The sequence below is a fragment of the Dendrobates tinctorius genome, unplaced genomic scaffold (genome assembly GCF_039654945.1).
Source record: "Dendrobates tinctorius isolate UK_male_01 unplaced genomic scaffold, ASM3965494v1 ptg000270l, whole genome shotgun sequence".
NCBI lineage: Eukaryota > Metazoa > Chordata > Amphibia > Anura > Dendrobatidae > Dendrobates > Dendrobates tinctorius.
In genome coordinates, this window is record NW_027361937.1 from 3,790,266 (window position 1) to 3,816,545 (window position 26,280).

The following is a 26,280-nucleotide window of genomic DNA, read 5'->3' on the forward strand; positions in this document are numbered from 1 at the left end:
AGGCCAGTGACTAATACAATAAGACAGGAGGAATAGGGAAAACCTGGGTAACAATAACAATGGTGGCCCTGCGATAGGGAAACGGGGAAGTGGAGACCTCCTGCACTCCCCTGAGTCAGTGTCTCTACACTCCTAGCGTTCCCTAGGCCGGTTCCGCACCGGGTGATGATCAGGAACCTCAAAACCCTGACTTACCCTGCACCTAAACCCTCACTAGGGAATTGGTCGTTGCGGAAACTAATCCCACGACTGCACTAAACACACATAAGGAAAAGTGACAAAACAGGGGAAACACCACTTAGCTTTGCTCTGTTGCTTACGCTCCCAGCAACAGAGCCACCACCTGCGTGCATCTTTTCCTCCAACCGGATCCATCACCATAGTGCAGCCTTGTAGGAAACAGAGTCCATCACCTATGTGCAGCTGTCCAGAAAGAGTCCCGAAAATGAGTCCAGCTTCTGCCAAAAAGTCCAGCATGCTTGAGTCCAACTTTTCTGCCAAAAAGTCCAGCATGCTTGAGTCCAGCTTTCAGCAACCAAGGCCAGCATGCTGAGTGCAACTCTACACCATAGTCGCCACTCCACCAAGCTATTCAAGCACTTCCTGCTGACACCATAACTGCGACTACACCACGCCATGCCAGCCCTTCTTGCAGACACCATAGTTGAGCTCCACCAATCCATGTCAGCACTCATTGCAGACACTATAGGTGCTACTCGAGGGCTCTGACTGGGCTGCCCGTGACTCTCCTTCAGCTCCATCCTTCACCCAGGCTTGCTTGTAACTGAAGACCTATCACCAACAGTGATTACCACACCTGATTGTAACGTCCGTCTGCGGTTCTGGGCTGCAGCCAGGCAACACCCAGAGAAACACTGATACCCTTTACCCCTATACAGGGATCTGGATTTACAACAGAGCCCAGGAGGTAGCTGTCTGAATATGAGCAGCGGCCAGAGCAGGACGGTCGTCAGAGGGAAGTAGGAAAAACGGCAGGCAATAGAAGAGTCAAATTCAGGCCAAGGTCAGAGTCAAAAACCAGGAGGGCGGCAGAGGTACAGAATCGTTAGGAAGTAGCAGAGTCAGAATATCCAAGCCAAGGTCACAAACCAGGAGAGTAGCAGAAGTACAAAGTCTTCAGGCAATAGAAGGGTAAGAAATCCAGGCTAAGGTCAGAGTCAAACAGAAGTCAACCACTAAGTAGCACACAGGGGAACCAAGAATATATCCGGCGGCTTGCAAGCCCAGTCCCAAGGTATTTGAGGAATCAGGTCATCCCTCACAGGCTCCCGGGCTGATGATGTCATCAGGACCGCCCCCAGGACCAGACCTGATGATGATGCACCAACCCCTTCATGACTGACAGAGGAGCGGAGTCTGCGTCCACTAGATATCTGCGCAGAAGCCCTTTCACTGTTGCCGCCATCACTCAGGCGCGAGCCACGGCGCCTCCTAGTAGCTGAGGGCGGAACAGAAGGCCCCGAGTTCGACAGCGACATGTCAGTCCGGCGCCTCCTGGTGGCCGAGGCCTGGAGAGCAGGCCCTGAGCCCGAGGGCGGCATGACAGTCCGTCGCCTCCTAGTGGCTGAGGGTGGAACAGCAGGCCCCAAGTCTGACGGCGACGTGACAGTACCCCCCTCTCCAGGAGGGGCCTCCGGTCCCTCAAAACCCGGTTTGTCTGGGTGAAGGAGATGAAATCTCCTAATTAATGCCTTGGCATGGATGTTCCTTGCGGGGACCCAGGACCTCTCCTCCGGGCCGTAGCCCCTCCAGTGTACAAGATACTGTATGGAGCCTCTCACAAGGCGGGATTCAAGAATACCCTGGACTTCATACTCCAAGGACCCTCTGACCGAAACAGGAGGAGGAGGGGACTGGACAGGGTGAATTGGGGAGCGATACAGCTTGAGGAGGGACTTGTGGAACACATTGGGCAACTTAAAAGACTGTGGAAGTTTTAAACGGAAAGCTACAGGGTTAACTACTTCTATGATTTCATATGGACCAATAAATCTGGGACCCAGTTTGGCAGATGGCACTTCAAGTTTGATGTTTTTGGTAGAGAGCCAAACCTTGTCTCCAACTCCCAGGTGCGGCCCCTTAGATCGTCGCCTATTCGCAGCCGAAGCCTGTCTAACCTGGGCCCCTTTCAAGTTTGAGTTTACCTCAGACCAAATCATTTTTAAACAATGTATATTTCCCTCTACCCCGGGGAGCTCTGACATCCTGGCCGAGAACGAACCAAACCGCGGATGCAGTCCATGGTTGCAGAAAAATGGGGTAGTCTTAATGGAGTCCTGGTAACGATTATTTAGGGCAAACTCAGCTAGTGGCAGATGTTCCACCCAATCAGACTGATGTTCTGACACATAACAGCGGAGGTATTGCTCCAGTGCTTGGTTGGTACGTTCGGTTTGACCATTGGTCTCGGGGTGGTAGGCAGAGGAGAAGGACAGCTCAATCCCAATGCGTTTGCAGAAAGCTCTCCAGAATTTTGAGATGAACTGGGTACCTCTGTCGGACACAATATTCACTGGAGCACCGTGCAGGCGTATAACATGCACAATAAAAAGTTTACTCAAGGTTTCTGAGTTAGGCAACCCAGACAGGGGGACAAAGTGACACTGTTTGCTGAACCTGTCCACCACCACCCAGATACACGTTTTCCCATCTGAGGGCGGCAGGTCCGTAATGAAGTCCATGGAGATGTGGGTCCATGGACTCTCAGGGGTGGGCAAGGACTGGAGCCAGCCGGCAGGGCGATTATGGTAGGACTTGGCGCGGGCACAGACTTCACACGCTAACACATATTCTTTACAGTCCTTAACCACCGTCGGCCACCAAAAGTTTCTAGTTACCAATCGGGTGGTATTATTAAGACCAGGATGGCCTGCCAGAACAGAGTCATGTGACTCTTTAAGAACTTGCATGCGAAACGTAGCCAGGACGAACAATTTTTGGGGGGCGTAGTGTCAGGAGCCTGTTCTGGGGAGCTACGGATCTCCTCCAGAAGGTCCAGAGATACTGCTGACACAACAATCCCGCTGGCCAATATCGGGACTGGCTCACAGTCCTCGGCTTGTGAGGGGCAAAAACTGCGAGAGAGGGCATCGGCCCTCACATTTTTAGTACCGGGCGAAAGGTGATTAAAAAAAAAAATCAAACCTAGAGAAGAACAAGGCCCACCTTGCCTGTCTAGGATTTAATCTTTTAGCTGACTCCAGGTAGGTCAGATTTTTGTGGTCGGTAATTACCGTGATCTTATGTTTGGCGCCTTCGAGGAAGTGGCGCCATTCCTCGAAGGCCCATTTGATCGCCAATAATTCCCGATTACCTATATCGTAGTTTTTCTCAGTGACAGAGAATTTTCGGGAAAGAAAAGCACATGGGCGAAGCTGAGTGAGGGATGCAGTGCCTTGCGACAGCACTGCTCCCACTCCGACCTCAGAGGCATCCACTTCTACAATAAATGGGCGCTCTAGATCAGGCTGAACCAAAACTGGGTTGGCCACAAAGCACTCTTTTAGCGTAGCAAAAGCCTGAATTGCCTCAAGGTTCCAATTAGCCACGTCTGCCCCTTTTCGGGTCAAATCCGTGAGTGGTTTGGCAATTTCGGAGAAACCCCTGATAAATTTACGGTAGTAGTTAGCAAACCCTAAAAATCGCTGCAGCGCTTTTAGCGATTTGGGTTGCACCCAAGCTTTGATAGGTTGGATCTTGGCAGGATCCATACGAAAGCCTTTGCCTGAAACCATGTACCCTAAAAACTGTACCTCCTCAGCAAAGAAAACACATTTCTCCAGTTTAGCAAACAAGGAGTGTTCTCGCAGTCTCTGCAGCACAGAACAGACGTGTTGAGCGTGTGTCACAGGGTCAGCAGAATAAATCAAAATGTCATCTAAATACACGACGACATACACCCCACAAATGTCCCTGAAAATATCATTTACAAAGTGCTGGAACACGGCAGGTGCGTTACTGAGTCCAAACGGCATTACAAGGTACTCAAAATGGCCAAGAGGGGTATTGAAGGCTGTTTTCCACTCATCCCCGTCTCTTATGCGGACTAGATTGTATGCCCCCCGGAGGTCAAGTTTAGTAAACCAACGGGCTCCTATTAGTTGATTAAAAAGATCAGGGATGAGTGGAAGCGGATACTGGTTCTTTATAGTGATTGCGTTCAACTCCCGGTAATCAATGCAGGGTCTGAGACCACCATCTTTCTTTTCTACAAAGAAGAACCCGGCTCCAACTGGTGAAATGGATGGTCTAATAAACCCTTTTTTTAAGCTATGTGCTATATACTCATTCATGGCCTGACGCTCTGGACCAGAGAGATTAAATATTCTCCCTTTTGGGAGACGGGCATCTGGAATCAGGTCTATAGTGCAATCATACTCTCTGTGGGGGGGTAGCTTCTCAGAATCTACAATAGAAAAAACATCTTCATAGTCTCTGAAAGCAAACAGTATGAGGGGGTTTTTAACTTTAACTTGGTTTACGGCTAGTGATATGCAGTTATCTTGACAGTGCGAACTCCAGCGTACAACATCGCCTAGGTGCCAATCGATGACTGGATTGTGCTGGCGTAGCCATGGCATTCCCAAAATGACTGCAGCTGATAATAATAATAATAATAATAATAATAATAATTTTTATTTATATAGCGCCAACATATTCCGCAGCACTTTACAATTAAGCGGGGACATGTACAGACAATAAATTCAATACAAGTTAAGACAATTCAAACAGTGACATTAGGAGTGAGGTCCCTGCTCGCAAGCTTACAATCTACAAGGAAATGGGGGGACACAGTAGGTGAAAAATGCTTGTTAATTCAGGTCTGGCAATTATAATAGGGATTTTCATATAAAGCTGCATGATCCGGTCATCAGCCCGTGTGTTTAAGTGCAATAGACAAGTATCAAGTGCAGTTATCGTGTGCATGGAGGGTGTGGAGACAGATGAATAGTAGGGTGCAGATTCAGAATAATATTTGGAAGGAGGGAACAGGGCAAAGTTAGCTTGCTGGGTAGTTGATGTGGTAGGCTTGTTTGAAGAGATGGGTTTTCAAAGCGCGCTTGAATAGGTCAGGGCTAGGTATCAGTCTGATCGCCTGGGGAAGTGCATTCCAGAGAGCTGGAGCAGCACGAGAGAAGTCTTGGAGGCGGAGGTGCGAGGTTCGGATTACGGGGGATGTTAGTCTTAGGTCATTTGTAGAACGGAGGGCACGTGTAGGGCGATAGACAGAGATGAGAGAGGAGATATAATTCGGTGCAGAACAGTGGAGAGCTTTGTGGGTGAGAGAGATGAGTTTATACTGGACCCTGTAGCGAATAGGTAGCCAGTGTAATGACTGGCACAAGATGGAGGCATCGGTGAAGCGGCTGGACAGAAATATGACCCTGGCTGCCGCATTCAAGATGGATTGGAGAGGAGAAAGTTTGGTAAGAGGGAGACCGATCAGAAGAGAGTTGCAGTAGTCCAGGCGAGAATGAATAAGAGCGACAGTAAGAGTCTTAGCAGTTTCAAAGGTGAGAAAAGGTCGGATTCTGGAGATGTTTTTAAGATGCAGGTGACAAGAGCGACTGAGTGATCGGATGTACGGAGTAAAGGAAAGTTCAGTGTCGAATATGACCCCAAGACAGCGTGCATGCTGCTTGGGAGTTATGGTTGAACCCTCCAGGGTTATTTCGATGTTAGGTAGAGTGAGGTTAGTAGAGGGGAGAAACACAAGAAGTTCAGTTTTAGAGAGATTTAGTTTCAGATAGAGGGAGGACATGATGCTAGAGACAGCAGACAGACAATCCTTGGTATTTTGAATTAGGGTAGGGGTGATGTCAGGGGAAGAAGTGTATAATTGGGTGTCATCAGCATAGAGATGATACTGGAACCCAAATCTGCTGATTGTTTGTCCAATAGGGGCAGTGTATAAAGAGAAGAGGAGGGGGCCTAGGACTGAGCCCTGCGGGACCCCGATAGTAAGGGGACGAGAAGAGGAAGAGGAGCCGGAAAAAGATACAGTGAAGGAGCGGTCAGAGAGGTAGGAGGAGAACCAGGAGAGGGCCGTGTCCTTGAGGCCTATAGAGCGGAGCATAGTGAGGAGGAGCTGGTGATCCACAGTGTCAAATGCGGCACAGAGATCCAGGAGAATCAGCAGGGAGCAATGACCTTTCGATTTAGCTGTTATTAAATCATTAGAGACTTTAGTGAGGGCAGTTTCAGTAGAGTGTAAAGAGCAGAAACCAGATTGTAAGGGGTCGAGAAGAGAGTTATCCGAGAGATAGCGGATTAGACGGGAGTGGACCAGGCGTTCCAGGAGTTTAGAGATGAAGGGAAGGTTAGAGACAGGTCTGTAGTTAGCAGTGCAGTTCTGGTCCAGGGATGGCTTTTTAAGTAAAGGGGTTATGATGGCATGTTTAAATGAGGAGGGAAATATACCTGAAGAAAGAGAGAGGTTAAATATTTTAGTCAGGTGAGTGGTGACCACTGGTGAGAGAGACTGCAGGAGCTGTGAAGGAATAGGGTCACTGTTGCAGGTTGTAGGCCGAGCAGAAGCGAGGAGCTTGGAAACTTCTTCTTCTGAAACAGGCTCAAAGATGTCTAGTGAGCTTGAGGTGCGGCAGGGAAGGGGATCCAGGCACTGAGGAGATAGGGCTGAGATATCCTGATGGATGTGGTTGATTTTTTCTAGGAAATAAGTGGCCAGATCCTCACCGCTGAGGTTGGTGATGGGGGCCTGTACTTTAGGTTTCAGGAGGGAGTTTAAGGTTTCAAAAAGTCGTCTTGGGTTGTTGGATAGTGAGGTGATGAGGGTGGTGAAGTAGGATTGTTTGGCCAGATGAAGGGCAGAGTTATAGGTTTTGAGCATGAACTTATAGTGGATGAAGTCTTCTGCTAAGAGAGATTTTCTCCACTGCCGCTCTGCACACCTCGAGCAGCGCTGAAGAAAGCGTGTTTGCGTTGTGTGCCAGGGCTGCCGTTGTCTGTGTCGGGTCTTTCTGCGTATAGAAGGTGCTGCTTCATCTAGGGCATTCTTCAGTGTATTATTGAAGTGTGACAATGCTATGTCTGGACAGGAGAGGGTGGAGATGGGGGCTAAAGATGTGTGGAGATTGTCCCTAAGCTGTTGGGTATTAATGGTACGTGTATTCCGATAAGTGTGGTAAGTGGGGGTGTTCCGGGTGAGGAGACAATTTTTGACAGAGAAGGAAAGAAGGTTGTGGTCCGAGAGCGGGAGGGGTGAATTAGTAAAGTCGTGCAGCGAGCCGGGACGGGAGAAAACCAGGTCCAGAGTATTCCCGTCCTCATGTGTAGGAGAATTAGTAAACTGTGAGAGGCCGAATGAAGAAGTTAGAGAAAGAAGATGAGAGGCAGACTGGGAGAGCGGATCATTGATGGGGATGTTAAAGTCTCCCATGATGAGGGTGGGGATGTCACAGGATAGAAAGTGAGTAAGCCAGGTGGTGAATTGGTCTAGAAACTGGCGGGAGGAGCCTGGAGGGCGATAAACGACCGCCACTCGTAAGGAGAAGGGCTTAAAGAGTCTGACGGCGTGGACTTCAAAGGAAGGAAATGTAAGTGAGGGAACCGGGGGGATGACCTGGAAAGCACATTGTGATGAAAGGAGCAAACCAACACCTCCACCCTGTCTGTTCTCAGGTCTGGGGGTATGTGAAAATTTTAGCCCACCAAACGAGAGAGCGGCAGCAGCGGTGGTGTCAGAATGCTGGATCCAGGTTTCTGTAATAGCCAGAAGGTTAAGGGAATTAGAGAGAAAAAGATCGTGAATGTAAGTCAGTTTGTTACACACAGACCGTGCATTCCAGAGAGCACATTGGAAAGTGAGAGGAGAAGGCATGCACTGAATGTTAATAAGATTAGCAGGGTTTCTATATGCAGATGGAGGAGAGTAACGTATGCTGGTGGAGGGAGGCCCAGGGTTGGGGGAGATGTCACCTGCAACTATTAAAAGGAGAAAAAACAGAAAAAGCAGGTGGTGGGATGATTTGTATGAACGTTTTGAGTGCTGCATGGTGGTTTTGGATGGTTTGGTGTGGGTAAGATCCCGTTGCACTTAATATCTGTTGCACGCGTGAGCCCGCACGCGTGCTATCCCAACCAGAGCTAAATATATATGAAATGAAATGTCTGCTAGCTTCAGCCACCAAAAGGCCACAATCAGTAATTAACCAATTAGCACAAGGCCAGAGCAGGCATTACTATGCAGGGTAAATAACTAACGCTGGACAAGGCCATCAAACAGAGAAAGGGAAAAAAAACCTTTCTACACTTCAAAGCAGAAACCAAATAGTTAAAAAAAAAAAAAAAAAAAATAAAAGACCCACCACAGGAGTGATGGAATGAAATACCATAAAAATATCTGGCAATATATGATGCAGTTCACACTTGTCAGACAGCATACATGGATGATGGAATGAAATACCATAAAAATATCTGGCAATATATGATGCAGTTCACACTTGTCAGACAGCATACATGGATGATGGAATGAAATACATGGATGATGGAATGAAATACCATAAAAATATCTGGCAATATATGATGCAGTTCACACTTGTCAGACAGCATACATGGATGATGGAATGAAATACATGGATGATGGAATGAAATACCATAAAAATATCTGGCAATATATGATGCAGTTCACACTTGTCAGACAGCACACATGGATGATGGAATGAAATACATGGATGATGGAATGAAATACCTGTGTGAAGAAGAGAAGAGAGGAACATCAGCTGATAAATTATCCATCACAAAAAATGACAAACTCGGTATGCAACGCTCCCACAGACATAGTGATTTTGTCAGTAACAAATTTAACCCCCTCCCGGACAATGGGTGTGCCATTAATAGCAGTAGTTTTTATAGGGGCATTAAGTCTTAATAGGGGTACACCGAGACTGTTAGCAGCCAAAGAATCCATAAAATTTCCTTCAGATCCACAATCCACATACGCGTTCAAACACTGAGATTTCTGACCAAAAGAAAGAGAAATAGGTAATGAAACTTTTGCTGCATCTGCGGGCAATACCTGAGCCCCTGGGCAACCATAGCCAGAGTGGCTGCCCTGAGGCTGACATCCCAGGAGCATGGATCTCTGAGGTGCAGGTCTCTCCCTGAAAACTCCAGACTGCCGCATAGTTGTCCAGGAAAATGAGAGTGATCTTCCAGGCTGTGCAATGCAACAGGTGTTCAGGCCAAAAATCAGCTCGGTCAGAAGGAGGGAAAAAAAAAGTTCAGGGAGACCGCTTTTGTATATGTTGGGTATATATACATGAAGCAGTTAATTTTAGGCCGGATATAATGTAACGTCCGTCTGTGGTTCTGGGCTGCAGCCAGGCAACACCCCAAGAAACACTGATACCCTTTACCCCTATACAGGGATCTGGATTTACAACAGAGCCCAGGAGGTAGCTGTCTGAATATGAGCAGCGGCCAGAGCAGGACTGTCGTCAGAGGGAAGTAGGAAAAATGGCAGGCAATAGAAGAGTCAAATTCAGGCCAAGGTCAGAGTCAAAAACCAGGAGGGCGGCAGAGGTACAGAATTGTTAGAGTCAGAATATCCAAGCCAAGGTCACAAACCAGGAGAGTAGCAGAAGTACAAAGTCATCAGGCAATAGAAGGGTCAGAAATCCAGGCTAAGGTCAGAGTCAAACAGAAGTCAATCACTAAGTAGCACACAGGGGAAACAAGAATATATCCGGCAGCTTGCAAGCCCAGTCCCAAGGTATTTGAGGGATCAGGTCATCCCTCACAGCCTCCCGGGCTGATGACATCATCAGGACCGCCCCCAGGACCAGACCTGATGATGATGCACCAACCCCTTCATGACTGACAGAGGAGCGGAGTCTGCGTCCACTAGATGTCTGCGCAGAAGCCCTTTCACTGTTGCCGCCATCACTCAGGCGCGAGCCACGGCGCCTCCTAGTAGCTGAGGGCGGAACAGAAGGCCCCGAGTTCGACGGTGACATGTCAGTCCGGCGCCTCCTGGTGGCCGAGGCCTGGAGAGCAGGCCCTGAGCCCGAGGGCGGCGTGACAGTCCGTCGCCTCCTAGTGGCTGAGGGCGGAACAGCAGGCCCCGAGTCTGATGGCGACATGACACTGATACTCTCTTATAAAGCTACTACATCTGTTACATAATTAAGTGCACAAACTAAGGTAACCAAAGTGCAATGCTGCACACCACCACTGGGGCAAACTTAGAACAAACAATAACACAGTGTAATAATCCTAATGGCCACTGGGGGCAAACCCACACTTTGGCACACAGCCAAAGGAAAAAAAAAGTTGCTTTGTGTGTTTAAACTGTCAGATCCACTTCGGATCATGACAGTACCCTCCCCTTAATGAGGGGCCTCTGGACCCTCAAGACGACTCCTCATCAGGGCACCACCTACAGCGGAGATGCCTAGATCCAGATTCCCCACAATGGAAGCACAACTGCTTCTCCCGGCAGCGTCTTCTTTCCTTTTCCTCACAGGTGACAGTGCTCACCTCCATAGCCACAGGAAGAGTCCGGGTCTCATCTCCACTGAAGAATAATGGTGTTTCCCGTTGCATAACGCCTCTAGCCCGCAGTCTGCGATCCATGCGAACCGCTTGGGTCATGGCATCCTCTTGGGAGTCAGGCGGAGGGTGGAGTGCCAAAGCATCCTTCAGACGTTCACACAGGCCTCTACGGAACAGCCCCTGAAGGGCGGCATCACTCCAGGAAATCTCTGCTGCCCATCGTCTGAATTCAGTACAGAACCATTTGGCCGAGTGTGCTGACCTCTGTCTGCCTGTGCCTGTTCGTTGCTATAGCTTGTTTATATGGTTCTGACCCGGTTCTGTTCCCCGTTGTGAGTTTGCCTGTTGATTCTGTACTGTGCTATCCCCTCTGTGTATGCCTCATTGCCTGTGATCTGACTACTCTCTGCTCGCTCCTCTTGTACCTTGCAGCTATCTCTGTGTATGACTCATTGGCTACGTCCTGACTATCCTCCCTGTCTATGCCCCTTGTTAACTTTGTCTCGCAGTTACCCTGCTAGGAGTTCTCTTGCAGCTACTAGCTCTCTGGAGTTTAGGCCACGCCCCTAGCAGTCACGTGCTTCAGGTCCTGCGGCTCTGAAGTACGCATCTACTCGGCTGCTGCCCGCTCCACAGGTATCTTTGAGCACAGTTCGCTTTATTCAGGACACGCGCACTGGCTCAGTGAGCAAGTTCAGTGCGGTATTTCTGACATTATAACTGGCCCAGTCCCAACGGCGGGTTGAGGACTCAGTTCAGGGGGTACTTTCTGCAGGCTTCCAGCAGGTGGGGAATAGAGATGTCATTTTAGTCCCACCTGAATCCCCGGTTAAATTGCCTGATACGTTTTCTGGTAACAAAGATGATTTCAGAGCATTTAAGGGCTGTAAGCTCTTTTTCTCTTTGAGACACCGCTCCTCTGGGGATGAGAAACAGAGGGTGGGGGTGGTTATGTCCCTGCTTAGGGGGTCCCCACAAGCCTGGGCATTTTCGCTTTCCTCTTCTGCCCCTGAGAGAATGTCTGTGGATGCGTTTTTTTAAACCTTAGGGCTTATTTCTGATGAGCCAGATAGAGTGCGTTTGGCTGAGGTTGGTGATAATGTCACGTGCCCCGTCCTGAGTGACACGGCCAGCAGGCCGGTAACTGATACAATAGGACGCGGCACGTGTTATTGTCCTATGTGACGCAGCCCGCAGGCCAGTGACTAATACAATAAGACAGGGGGAATAGGGAAAACCTGGGTAACAATGGTGGCCCTGCGATAGGGAAACGGGGAAGTGGAGACCTCCTGCACTCCCCTGAGTCAGTGTCTCTACACTCCTAGCGTTCCCTAGGCCGGTTCCGCACCGGGCGACGATCAGGAACCTCAAAACCCTGACTCTCCCTGCACCTAAACCCTCACTAGGGAATTGGTCGGTGCGGAAACTAATCCCACGACTGCACTAAACACACATAAGGAAAAGTGACAAAACAGGGGAAACACCACTTAGCTTTACTCTGCTGCTTACGCTCCCAGCAACAGAGCCACCACCTGCGTGCATCTTTTCCTCCAACTGGATCCATCACCATAGTGCAGCCTTGGAGCAAACAGAGTCCACCACCTATGTGCAGCTGTCCAGAAACAGAGTCCCGAAAATGAGTCCAGCTTCTGCCAAAAAGTCCAGCATGCTTGAGTCCAACTTTTCTGCCAAAAAGTCCAGCATGCTTGAGTCCAGCTTTCAGCAACCAAGTCCAGCATGCTGAGTGCAACTCTACACCATAGTCGCCACTCCACCAAGCCATGCAAGCACTTCCTGCTGACACCATAACTGCGACTACACCACGCCATGCCAGCCCTTCTTGCAGACACCATAGTTGAGCTCCACCAATCCATGCCAGCACTCCTTGCAGACACCATAGCTGCTACTCGAGGGCTCTGACTGAGCTGCCCGTGACTCTCCTTCAGCTCCATCCTTCACCCAGGCTTGCTTGTAACTGAAGATCTATCACCAACAGTGATTACCACACCTGATACTCTCTTATAGAGCTACCACACCTGTTACATAATTAAGTGCACAAACTAAGGTAACCAAAGTGCAATGCTGCACACCACCACCGGGGCAAACTTAGAACAAACAACACCACAGTGCAATAATCCTAATGGCCACCGGGGGCAAACCCACACTTTAGCACACAGCCAAAGGAAAAAAAAGTTGCTTTGTGCATTTAACCTGTCAGATCCACTTCGGATCATGACAGTTTTTTTCTTCTTCCCTGCCTAGCGCTCTCCCTTATTCAGAATCAGCAGCAGCAACCTCTCCCTATGCTAAGATCAGCAGAAGTAAGATGGCGGTCGGCGTGCACGCCCTTTTATAGCCCCTGTGATGCCACACAAAGCAAGCCAATCACTTGCATGCCCTTCTCAAAGATGGTGGTGACCGCTGCCCATGTCATCGCATTGCCCACAGTGTGCGTCCTCCATCATTGGCTGAAAAAGGGCGCTGGAAGCATCATTTGAAATGCGACTTTGGCGCTCTGGCCGCCAACCTCATGGCCGACCTCACGCTATGGTCGGGTTTCATTTCATGAAACCCGACTTTAGCAAAAGTCGGTGACTTATGAATTTGACCGACATGTTTCGCTCAACTCTACTTTCAGCTATCAAAGTATTTTGGTTGATGATTCTATTAGGTAGTTGAATTAGCTAGGTACTAACACCATCCTAAAATAAATTCGCCATACCTGCTTTATATACACACATTTATTAGCCATAGGCAGTAGCGGAAAAGATGTTTCAAAGCCTTCCCTGGAAGCAATGTTACGACTAAGGTTGCTTATTCTAGAATACTTCACATGGCGGAAAAAAAATATATATATTTTATTCATATAAGCGACAATCAAGGTTAAACTGTTGGATTCTGATTATGTGCCCTGCTGCCATCATTTTCTGAATACCAAGAAGACAAGGCATTATCTTAATGAGGTCACGTAAATGGTATTTTCATAAATGACATCTCCTACAATAGTGACGTCTTTTTGATGATTTAATTGAAAAAATTAAATCACAATGTCCACTCTTGTACTTCTGGATAATTTGTATCATGCTGCCAGCCCTCCCCTTTCCATGGTAGTGAAAAGGTAAATGATCTTAGCGAAGTTAAAGCCATCCATCCATACATTTCAGATGGTCAAAAGGATTGACATGGAAAAAAAAAAAAACAGATTCCTACATTAAAGGGTTGTTAAGCTAAATAGAAATGGGCCCTGTTGTGATGACATATACCTCTGAAGACAGGAGCAATTCCTGTGGCAGTTTTAGGGTTATGGATATTGGCCCAATGTCCATATAGGTGCCCCTATAACCTTATGCTGAAAGGAAAAAATAGTCCACAATGTTCTTCACTAGGACAGTGGATGGAACTAAGACCATCATTTTTTTAAGCCTGTCTTAATAAAAATGCCAATGAAGTACGAACTGCTATATTTAAAAGGGTTGTCCGGTCCAATGCAATAAGTCAGCAGTCACTCTGTGTGACTGCAGATTTATAAATCCCCCAGCGCATGCACTATGTGCTGCTGGAATTTGCCATTTCTGACCCTAAACCGGTATGCGTTACACATACTGGCTGTGTGAGAAATTGTGGGGTTTTTTTTACACCAGTTTTTGGCAAAGGGGAAATAATACATTCCCCAGTGACTTCATATATTATAGTGGGATGAAAGGATGTAGTCACAAGATGTAGTTGTGCTGCATTTTTATTACAGATGCATTCTTATCACAAATTTGGAAAATTGTGGCAAAGAAATGCAATTAATGTATTTATTTTATTCGCTTATATAGCATCATTAATTCCACAATACTTTACATACATTGTTATTGTTGTCCCCATTGGGGCTCATAATCTAGATTCTCTATCAGTATCTCTTAGGAGTATGGGAGGAAACCAGAGGACCCGGCGGAAACCCCCACTATCATGGGGAGAACATACTTGCAGATGTTGTCTTTGGGGGATTGAACCCAGGACCCCAGTGCTGCAAGGCTGCAGTGCTAAGCACACTAATAACACTCTAGGTTATTATAGTTGTACTGATACTACATTTTGGAAAGGTTATTTTTTTGCTATATGTATGTAAAAATGTATTTTAAATGTAAAAAGCCTGATTTTTTTTTTTGCAGGTTTTTGTCGTGCGTGTTTTATCCATTTTATTTTTTATAAATTTGTTCACCAGGAGATCACAAAACTTCTCTCGGGAACATTTCCTCATCTTTTATTTTTTCATTTTTCTCACTGTAACTGGGGCCTCAATAGGAGCCTTAGTGACATGGTAAAACTGTCACCTTGTGTGCCCAGGCATCACTGGCAGAGCTAATATGGCTCTGTTAGGACCCAGCAGCTTATCTCTGCTGGCAGAGATCTGTTGATCATGTAATTGATTCTTCTGTACACTACATAGTGTTCATTGAGTGCTGTGTAGCATACAAAAGAGAAGACAGAAGCAGTACTAAATCTATTCTGCCTTCTCCCCAAGATCCCAAGCTGTGGCAGATAGCCAGAGACATCAATGATAGATCCCCTAGCTGTAGACTTACAATGGGGGGGAAATTAAAGCTCAAGAACAAGTGTCGTAATTTTATGGTGCTTGGACCCGCTTAACTGTAAAATGCTGTGCAACATGTTGGCACTATATAAATAAAATTATTATCTAGTAAAAAGTGTTTTCAATTAAAAAAAAGTTTCTTAGGGGCTTGGATCTATAAAAAATAATAATCTATTTAATACTCCCCCACCTAGATCCAGAGTAGACCACTAATTGACACAGGAAGAGGAAACGTCAACGTTCTACTAGTAACAGGACCACTGTCTCATCTGATTGGCTGCTGCAATCAGGTGAATTGAGCAACACAACCAAATGATGTGCTGCTAAAGTAACCTGACCCCTGCAGCCAATCAGAGGCCACAGTGGTCCTGCTGCTGGTGGAATGGTGACGTCTCCTGTTTCTGTGTAAGCATAGACCACAGAGCAGCTTCTGGATCCGGATTGGGACCAAAAGGTCAGACTCAATAAGTTTGTTATTTTTTTTTACAGATCCAAATCCCTGGAAAGCCCTTCAAGAACTATCAGGTATCTATTGATTTCAATGGAAGTTTAAAAGTGGCAGCTCTAAAGAGCCCCCTCTGCTAGTTCTTCTAATTACTTCTGGAAAGGCATTTTCTGAAGGCCACACTCACTATCTGGAATCCCTAAGTGTGCCATAATAAACTTGAGATTTGTATGCTTTTGATAGCAGCAAATATCTCAATATATAAATTATTGAAATTATTTTCCAATAACACATATTTCAGTGACTATAAAGCCGCATTTCTTGATAAAATACAGCTGTCATGTCTTCTATTCTGTCTGTCATGATCACATAATTCAAACACAGGATATTTATTGATGCAATGTGTAGCTATTTGTTTGACAAATGTATTTTATTAGCCACAGTGTTTTTGGAGCTTTAGCTGATAGACAGAGGAGCAATGCATTCAATTATGTATCTGTTAGGGGATTGTCTATATCTATATATTTCTTTTAATGATAGTGTAGAATGGATGAGCCTTCACTTAAACTTTATGTATAGTGGAGCCACAACAGGTGCAGACATGTTCTGAGCTTCTTGAGAACAAGGGAAGGAAAGATGAATACGTAGCTGTCAATGAGACGGGTACATTGAAAGTGGCTTTTAATTTGACTTCTAAAGCAGATGCCTAATGAGATGCCAATTCCAATGCAAACTCAAAACACAACATTCTTACACAGTATTTCTAACCCTTGTTGGGTTCAAAGAAATGGTAGTGCCCCCTGAGGGTACAAATTCAATTTTAAAATGCAATGAGATTTCTGGATTTCTGCTACGGGAAGCTCTCAAGGAGCGGAAGAGGAATAATTTTTAAAAGTAAAGATATATTCTAACCGTTCTAATATATGAACCGGCAACATAAGCATATATATATCGTAACTCCTTCATGGTACATGATGTATATATAAGTTATTCAATGAGTTGAGGTTTGTGAAGTGGCATAGTTCATGAGATTACTCCACAGATGATGGTTGTGTTCTACAGCTAGATTTTCTTTCTACTGTTTAAAGGAAACCTGACAGTGGGCACTTTTGGCTCAAACCATGGGTATCATGTACCACACACTGACTGTATGAAATTTATAAAAAAAACAGTTTAAAAGCTGGCCAGGGACCAAATCACATGGTTGACTAATCAAAAAGACCAGTCCTTGACAGCTTTTCCCCACCCTTGAGTGACGAGTCTCTCTCTTTGTGCGTTTATAAGGCGAGGCCTGTCAGCATTGGTAGTGGGAGGGGAAAAACCACCAGAGATTGGATTCCTCAACTGGTATCCAGTATGACTTGGTCCCCAGTGGATTTTAAAATATATATTTGGCGTTTCAGAGTCACACAAACATGGCTGTAATCAAATAACTAGTGTCTCACACATGCTGCTCCTGGTTTAAGCAGCATGTATCAGCTGTCAGGTTCCCTTTAACTTCTTAATATTATAGTCAATTAATGATATCGGCATTAATTCCTTCTCCATGACTTATGCACTTGGGCGCCCATTGAGCTTCCTGAGACATGAAAAAAACACGTAAAAAAAATACAAAAATCCAGAAAATTCAAATCACCACTCTTTTTCCCCATTAAAAAATAATAAAAAGAAAAGCATATTTGGTCTTTCTGCATCTGTAAAAGTATGGTCTATGAAAATATAACATTATTTAATTCATATGGTACATGGCACAAAGAAAAAAAATTGAAATGCCACATTTGTTATGTTAACTCAACACAATTCCTTGCCAAAAATGTAATAAAAAAAACAATCAAAATCTCATGTATACCCCATATTAAAAACTATAGCTTGGGACAAAGTCTAGCCACAAATGAGGATTGTTAGGCTGGGGTCACACTAACCGACGCAAAATACGGTCCGCAGTTTACATGCGTAATACGGATGAATGACCCCTAAATAGTGCTCCATATGTCTTCCGTAAGCAAGGTGTGGTCGCGTATTTTGCGCATGTCAGCATCCGTATGTAATCCGTATGGAATCCGTATTGCGAGATTTTCTCGCAGGCTTGCAAAATGGATATTTAACGGTTTTGAGGCCTGCAAACTATTTAAATCATTAGTCTGCACCCTATTTATTGCCTCAGGAACAGGTGGCAGCCTCCATTCTGTCCATTTGTGACCTTGCCTTCACTAGGTGTGTTGGTGTTGCATGTGCAACATGGCAGACAGTCTGACTTTCAACACAACTGAGCAGGTTCTCTTCAACTGGCTTTTGTCACGCCGCTTTGGTCAACCATACCCAGTGATAGTGGATCCGCGGAGGAGGAGACGCATGTGGGTACATCCACTTTTGAGGCAACGACTCATCTTCACCACCTCTATTCTTCTCTGCGGGAGCATCCTGCAAAATTCTACCAATACTGTCGCATGAGCCTTGCAACATTTGATCGACTCTTGGAGACAGTGCGCCCTGGGATAACCTTTCAGGACACAAGGATGCGCAAAGCTATATCTGCAGAGGAGCGACTTCTACTCACATTACGGTATGTACTACACAACCACATTCTCTATGTTCATGATGTGTTGCCCAAAGTTTGTATTTATTGCTTCATGGACTAATTTTAATACCCTCATCTTATTCAAGATATGTTGAAACTTACAGACCAGAATGTTATGTGTAATATGTACTGAATATCACTTAGTCATTGTGCGAACAAATATGTGTGTGTTAGTGGATCTGAAATCCTAACAAGTTTGGTATGTATGTACCTGTTTTTTGGTTAATTTGTGCATTCTAAAATGTTCATTTTCTGTTGTTCTTCAGCTCCCTGTCCACTGGCCTGTCTTATGCCGCCATCCACCACGAGTTTCGGATTGGAAGATCTACCATTTCTGGCATAGTCAGGTCGACATGTAGTGAAATATGGTCAAGACTACATCAACTCGTCATGCCCGAGCCCAGGCTGGAAGACTAGTTGAGGATATCAAGGGGCTTTGAGGAGGAATGCCACTTTCCTAATTGTATTGGGGTCCTTGATGGCAAACATATCCGGGTGCGTAAGCCGCCGAACTCTGGCTCCCAATTCTTCAATTATAAACAATACTTTTCTGTTGTATTTTTGGCTCTGGTCGACCACCAATACAAGTTTATAATTGTTGACATTGGGGCCTATGGAAGGACGGGAGACTCTCGAGTCTTCAATACTTCCATTATGGCTCGGCGGCTACGCACCAACCAGGTGGATCTACCACCACCACGCCAGCTACCAGGCTCCACTCAAGAATCTGTCCCTTATGTCCTTGTGGCAGATGAGGCGTTTCAGTTAACGTGCAATGTCATGAGGCCATATCCCCGGCACAACCTTGACCACCAGCGCAGAATTTTTAACTTGGGCCTATCATGTGCTCGGCGTCTGGTGGAGTGTTCCATTGGCATTCTTTGTGCCAAATGGCGGGTACTCCAGTCTGCCATTCAGCTGAGTGAACAAAATGTTAATGAAGTAGTTAAAGCCTGTGTGGTTCCTCATAACTTCACCAGGATACATGATTATTCCTCCTCTGCTGGTGTTGTGCGTGGGTTGGACAATGTGCGTAGGGCGAGACCACCTATCAACCCTCAACATAGACCTCTCTCTGGCCTCAAAGTGCGTGATATTTTCACAAATCACTTTATGTCACCTGAGGGTGAAACTTCTTGGCAAGAGCATGCTGTGTCTATGTTATAATTTTTTGTTTTTTTGTGTGTCTAAATATATATATTTCTACCCCTTCTGATTCTATGAGTATTTAATTGCATTGGTAAGCGTATGTTAGTATGCTGACACTGTTTTTTAGAATTGAGACAGAGGCGTAAAATGTAGTAGACAAATATTTACTTTTGCCTTTTCTTTTTGTTTTCTTAAAGCAAAACATATTATTGCCATATGAGAACTGTGACAATGGGCCAAATTGGCCTTTTTGCAGTTGTGAACATTTTTTCCAAATAACATTTTCACACATAGAAAAAAAACAAAACAACATTATGCAATACCAAAATGGCTACATTATAAATTTTGGTAAGTTGGGGAAGCAGAAGGCGGAAGACCAGCCTGTGGTTGCTGCTGGCTACTTAGCCCAACATCGTCCTGTGTGGGGGCATACTGTTGCCCATGATGTGGGTAGTGTACTGCCTCCTGGGATTGTTGTGGGTACTGGCCAGAGTGAAAATGAAGAGGGGCATCTTGTTGGGTCTGGTAGGCCCGTGTCTCATACCCACCAATATATCCATGTTGTCCCCATCCAGGTTGGGACCAGCCTCCAACACTGGGTGGGAACAAGTGGCCATATTGGTGAGGGTGGCTAGAGCCAGACATATGTGGCTGCTGTTGGGAAAGTTGGGTAGGGAGAGGAAGGGGGTGAGGTGTAGGCCCACGTATTTGAGGATCCTCAGAGCCTGCTTGAGCAAGCATGTGTGTGAGTGGTCTAAGGCGCATTAGATTTCTGGGTGAAAGCTGCCATTTCTCCAGATATTCAAATAATTCATATGGGGTATTGGGGTGTGTGCAAGCATCAAGCAGGATCTGAAAACATCCTCGAATACGGAGCCTCACCTCACGGGAAAGGGCACGAAGATAAAGGGCCAGGCTGTGCGAGTATGCCACCTCGCCATCATCATTATTGACTCTAGCCAAATAGTTGAGGACTCCAGTATCCACATTTGTACGTGTATCTTGGGCAGGGATCTGGCGCCTTCTTCTTCCTTGCCGGGATGGTCCAGCAGGCTGTGGGGAGCCCCGGATCTGGGCAGTTGGGCTGCTGCTCATGTTGCCCTGCTCCTCCTGTATGGCTGATGGTGCAGCAGCAGACGGTCCTGGTTGTGGATGTTGTCCTGGTGGTGGGGTTTGTTGCGCAGGCACTGGGTTTTCCTGAGAGGATGCTTCACCCATGCTTCTTGTAGGGGGAGAAGATGGGCCAGCCACCTCATCCCCTACAGGATCAATGATGGGCTCTGTATCTGAGCCAGTTCCTCTCTCCGTAAGGTTGGACTGAGTTCTGTTATGAAATAGAACAGAGCCAAAAATAAATCAATTTTTGGCCTTGTAAAGTATCTGTGTAATGTGGTGTGAGGTATCTACTTACGGTCTCAGATCAAGAATAGGGGCGAGGAAGGAGAGGCGGTCATAATGGATGTATTTCCTTTTTAGGTGGCCCGCATCACCATTCCTGGACCGCTGCTGACATTCCCACCTGTATTGGTCGCGGATGCTGCGCCAGCGGCTCATCACATCTTCCACTGCAATGTGACAGGAAATTTTCTCAATTTCACATATTTGATATGTCAAATTTGCTACCAGTAGCCTAGGCATGTGGCCTTCTGGGGTGTGCTTTCTACCCAGGGAGGCATATATAATTGGGGCATCCAGGCCAGATACACAGGGTCACAGTAGCTCATGTATCAACTAACTACACTTACTAACTTGGTAGGCTAGGAGGATGAGGAGCTTGTGGCCTGGGCCAAATGATGGCAGTGTAAAACCATGGGTCACATCAAAATCTACCCACCTCATGATGAAAAAAGTACAAGCACAGGAAGTGGGGGGGCTGATTCTATATGCTTTTTTTTTTTTTGATGTGAGGTAATTTTAAACAGTTATTGGGTTGTACTTACTCAGTTGCTGCTGCTCTTCACATGGCCGATCACCAAAATCGTGGAACATCTGGCGACATATGCGCCTCCTTTCTTGCCAGGTTGGCATAATGGGCATCACGTTGGTCCCAGATTTCCGGTCGCTCCTGCACTAGTACAATTGGCATCTCCACATTGAGGAAATATGGCGCTATGACGCTGCAGGACTCCGTGGAGGCGTACTTCCTGGATGTCTGGAGCGCTTTTTGAGCTCATTTGCATGTCTAAGCTTCCTGATGATGGATTGGCCCATTTCCTGTCACCTGCCAAAAGACCTGCGTATTTGTCGCAAGTCACACGTGTGGTCCGTGTGTAATCCGTATTTTTTGCGCACCCATAGACTTGCATTGGCGTACTACGGGCGTAGTACGCTGACAATTGCAGCATGCTGGATTGGCACGGACCGTAGAATACGGGCGAGAATTATACGGCTGTTGGGAGCTGCCCATAGAGAATCATTTGTCCGTGTGTAATGCGTGCTTTTTACGCCTCTCACTCGTCCGTATTCCTCTCTAGTGTGACCCCGGCCTTACACATATATACACTGGCAGTAGAAGCAGCCTCTCTTGTATGGAGTCCACTAACTCATGAAGCCTTGTAGAGAAATCCATAGGAATTTGGGAACACCACTGTTCAGTTAATACAAATATTTTGGGCAGTGGAGCACAATGACTTGGGACAAAAGACCAGTTTTGGCTTTTGTCTGCAGCTGGGTTCAAACTGTAATGCTCTGATCATATTTATTTCCATTTGTACAGAATGATTAGGAATTGCCAGAAGCATTTAACAGGGTTTTGAATTTTTTTTCATGTGCACAGTAATGTTATCCAATGAAAACAATTCCTACAGTTAGGCCACATGCACACATTGAGTAATTGGTGAATTTTTTACCTCAGTATTTGTAAGCCAAAACCAGGAGTGGAACAGTCAGAGGAAAAGTATAAGGGCAGAGACACACTGCTGTATTTCTCATGTGAGAATTGCATGGTAAACCTCGTACTGGCTGTCGGCTCTCCTGACCTGAGCTTGACAGCTGCATAGTAATCCATCATGCTGTCTTGCTTAGGTCAGGAGAGGTGCCGGCCAGTCCGTGCATTGCGATGGGATTCTCACACAAGAAATACGCCAGTGTGACTCCAGCCTTATAGAAACATTTGCACCCCTTCTGCGTTTATCACCCACTCCTGGTTTTGGCTTACAAATACGGAGATAAAATACTGTCCAAATACTGAATGTGTGCACATGGCCTAATAGAAACACGTCCCCACTTCTGTATTTATCACCCACTCCTGGTTTTGGCTTACAGATACTGAGATAAAATACTGACCAAATACTGAATGTGTGCACATGGCCTAATAGAAACACGTCACCACTTCTGTATTTATCACCCACTCCTGGTTTTGGCTTACAAATACTGAGGTAAAATACTGACCAAATACTGAACACTCTGCACATGGCCTAATAGAAACACGTCACCACTTCTGTATTTATCACCCACTCCTGGTTTTGGCTTACAAATACTGAGGTAAAATACTGACCAAATACTGAATGTGTGCACATGGCCTAATAGAAACATGTCACCACTTCTGGATTTATCACCCACTCCTGGTTTTGGCTTACAGATACTGAGATAAAATACTGATCAAATACTGAACAGTGTGCACATGGCCTAATAGAAACACGTCACCACTTCTGTATTTATCACCCACTCCTGGTTTTGGCTTACAAATACTGAGGTAAAATACTGACCAAATACTGAGCATGTGCACATGGCCTAATAGAAACACGTCACCACTTCTGGATTTATCACCCACTCCTGGTTTTGGCTTACAGATACTGAGATAAAATACTGATCAAATACTGAACGTGTGCACATGGCCTAATAGAAACATGTCACCACTTCTGGATTTATCACCCACTCCTGGTTTTGGCTTACAGATACTGAGATAAAATACTGACCAAATACTGAGCATGTGCACATGGCCTAATAGAAACACGTCACCACTTCTGTATTTATCACCCACTCCTGGTTTTGGCTTACAGATACTGAGGTAAAATACTGACCAAATACTGAATGTGTGCACATGGCCTAATAGAAACACGTCACCACTTCTGTATTTATCACCCACTCCTGGTTTTGGTTTACACATACTGAGGTAAAATACGGATACGCGTTCAGTTGAGACTCATACTTTTGTTCTCCCTGAGATGTGCTGCAGACAGGCATGTCCGGCAGCTGCTTTCTCATAATCAACACAGGAGCGCTCGGCCAAGTAGGTGCTCCTATGTATGGAATACATGGCTTAGGCTGTGTTCACACGTTGCGTTTTTTTATGCAAATTTTAACCTGCGTTTTACAGTTCCATCTAAAGCTATGAGATTTTACAAATCTCATGCACACACATTGTTTTTTTTCTGACTGAATTGGAAAACTGTAGCATGTCACTTCTTTCAGCATTTTTGCAACATTTTTACACCCATAGAAAGCAACGAGTAAATGCAAAAACACAGCAAAAATTGTTTTGCAGCGTTTTTGGAACAAAAACCTCAGGAAGTTGCATCATGCTTTTTTTATGCTCTAAATTTTATCAGCATGCACAAGAGACAAAAGTACCTAATAAGAACACAGCAAAAAATGCAGCAAATACGCAAAAAAACGCAGAAAAACCTACTTTTTGTAAGCAGCTTATTTACTGTCAACTGTCAAGAGAGCAGGTTAAAAAAAACACCGCAGCAAAAACACAATGTGTGGATGCAGCCTAAGTGAGCTGCCACACAGGCAGATCTCACCAGCGACATAGCAGGGGGTCCGGGGTCGCTACTTACCTGTCAGACGCGGCGATCCTGACGTCCTCCCGCCCGCATCCACGCGTCGCTCGTCATCACAGCAGGAAGCTGATAACGAGAAATGATCCAGGACCTTCTCGCGCAACCAGCGGGGGAGCCGGTCGGAGGTAAGTATCACATGTAGCGATATCGCTGCTATTTCACAAAATTGGTGACTTTACAGCGATATTGCAGTGTGTAGCGGGGGCTTAAGATAGCTGCTGGACAAATGACCACATTGGTGCTCACAATCTGAATTCCCTATCAGTATGTGTTTGGAGTGTGGGCGGAAACCACACAAACATGGGGTGAACATACAAATGCCTTGCAGATGCTGTCCTAGGTGGGATTTGAACCCAGGATCCCAAAGTTCAAGGCAGCAGTGGTAACCACTGAGCCACCGTGCTTGCCCAAATATTGCCATGGTTAATGGATGCTATTTATTTGCTCACCTGATTAAATGTTACGATCCTTGAGTTTATGGTGAACATTCAGAGAAAAGTTTAAAGTAGGTCTGAGTGATGAAATAAATTTCCATTAGTCTGAACTGATTATTTAAGTACCATAGAAATAATGATTGTCAGCCGGCTTGTCATTTATTATCATTATGTCTGTGCCGCACCTCTCCAGACATATACTGTTTGACTTTATTAGGTTCATTGCTATGTGGTAATTGGATTTGAGAGATTGAACTGCTCGGAATTACTAACAAGGGTTTTTATATAATGACTTCCCGTCCAGCACCTGATGTCCTCTCTAGGTGACCACTATTTGGTCACTGGGCGTTCTATCTCTTAAGGCCCAAGGATCCATTTAAAAACTTGTTTGTGGTCTCTTCTACTCAAAACAAGAATGATAAGAAAATTGTGCAAGAAAGGAAAGTTGTCCAAAATAAAAGGCACATATTACTGAATAAATTATGCATTGTCTTTTGTTTTCAAAATGTATTTTTTAGATGTTATGTTCTTTATATGGTTAATGAAGCGGGCTTTTAGCATGACTAGCTGCTCAGAACTGTGAAAAGCAGTTGCGAGATTTGTTTTATAGTATGTATATGGATGTAAGTAACGTCAGAAAATGACCTATTGATAGTTTGGGCAGCATGTATCTCCTTCCAAATTCCCTTTAAAATTACAATTTTGTCCACATGCAGATATAGCAGACACCAAGCAAACAGTTTATGGGCTAAACATTAGTGATGAGTGAATGTGCTTGGATAAGGTGTTATCTGAGCATGCACGGGTGCCAACCGAGTGTCTTTGGCATGCTTGAATAATATGTTCACGTCCTCACGGCTGCATGTGTTGCACTTGTTCAACAGCCGCAACACATGCAGGTGTGAGCAGGTAGGAAGATGCAGTAACGGGTCGTAGGCAGAGCAAACGTTAACGTGGGGTTTAATTTAACAGGTATATTCCTCGCAGGGAGAAAACAAGTAAAACAGTATAAGGGCAGTTTCACACGTCAGTGTGTCCGGTACGTGTAGTGACTAGAGTTGAGCGACTTTTGTTTTTTTATGGTCGAGTTTCGTTTCGTGAAACCCGACTTTTCCAAAAGTCGGGTCGAGCAAGATCGGCCGATTATAGGGAAAAGTCGGGGTCGTCCCGAAACACGAAACCCAATGTAAGTCAATGGGGAATAAAAGTCGGCAGTGAGAGGAGGACAGGAAACACACCTACACTGCTCATTTGAATGCCAAAAGCATCAATTCTTCTTACTTAAGCTGGTCAACCTTAATTAACTTCATAATACAAGTTACGCACTGAAAAATGGGGGTTATTTGGCTGAAGTTGTGGGGGGGTAGGGCTGGCTCCAGGTTTTCATGTGCCCTGGGCGAAAGAGCGCCCCTTTAACACATAATACCACAACTCATCATGCTCCGATACGGCAGAGAAATAGCGGTATAGTACAATGAAAAATACTTCACTTTTTACATCTCATGACGAGGCCCATCTATTTCTCCATACAGAATCATTGGTCCCATATAATGTTTGAAACAGTATATGATGAGCTCCACATAATGCTACAGTATATGTTGGTCCCCACGGATGAAGCTCCACTGTCTTATGGGCCCAAATAATGCTCCAAACATAATGGGCCCCATTTCTAATGCTCTAGTGTATAATGGGCCCTGTAAATGCTGCTCCAGTGTCTGATGTCCACCTTTGGAATGTTCCAGTGTATGGTGGGCCCCATCTATCATTCTCCA

General features: G+C 45.7%; 1 protein-coding gene across 3 annotated transcripts in view; it reads right to left on the reverse strand.

The window, feature by feature from the left end:
• CDH22 (cadherin 22) overlaps positions 1–26,280 on the reverse strand; it is a 691,233-nt gene that overhangs the window by 454,998 nt on the left and 209,955 nt on the right. The window contains exon 1 of one of the 3 annotated variants that reach the window (XM_073559370.1): positions 24,524–24,783. The exons of the other annotated variants lie outside the window; for them this stretch is intronic. The gene's annotated coding sequence lies outside the window, so the exon portion shown is untranslated. Of the gene's footprint in view, positions 1–24,523; positions 24,784–26,280 lie in introns of those variants that run through there. 3 annotated transcript variants of the gene reach the window in all.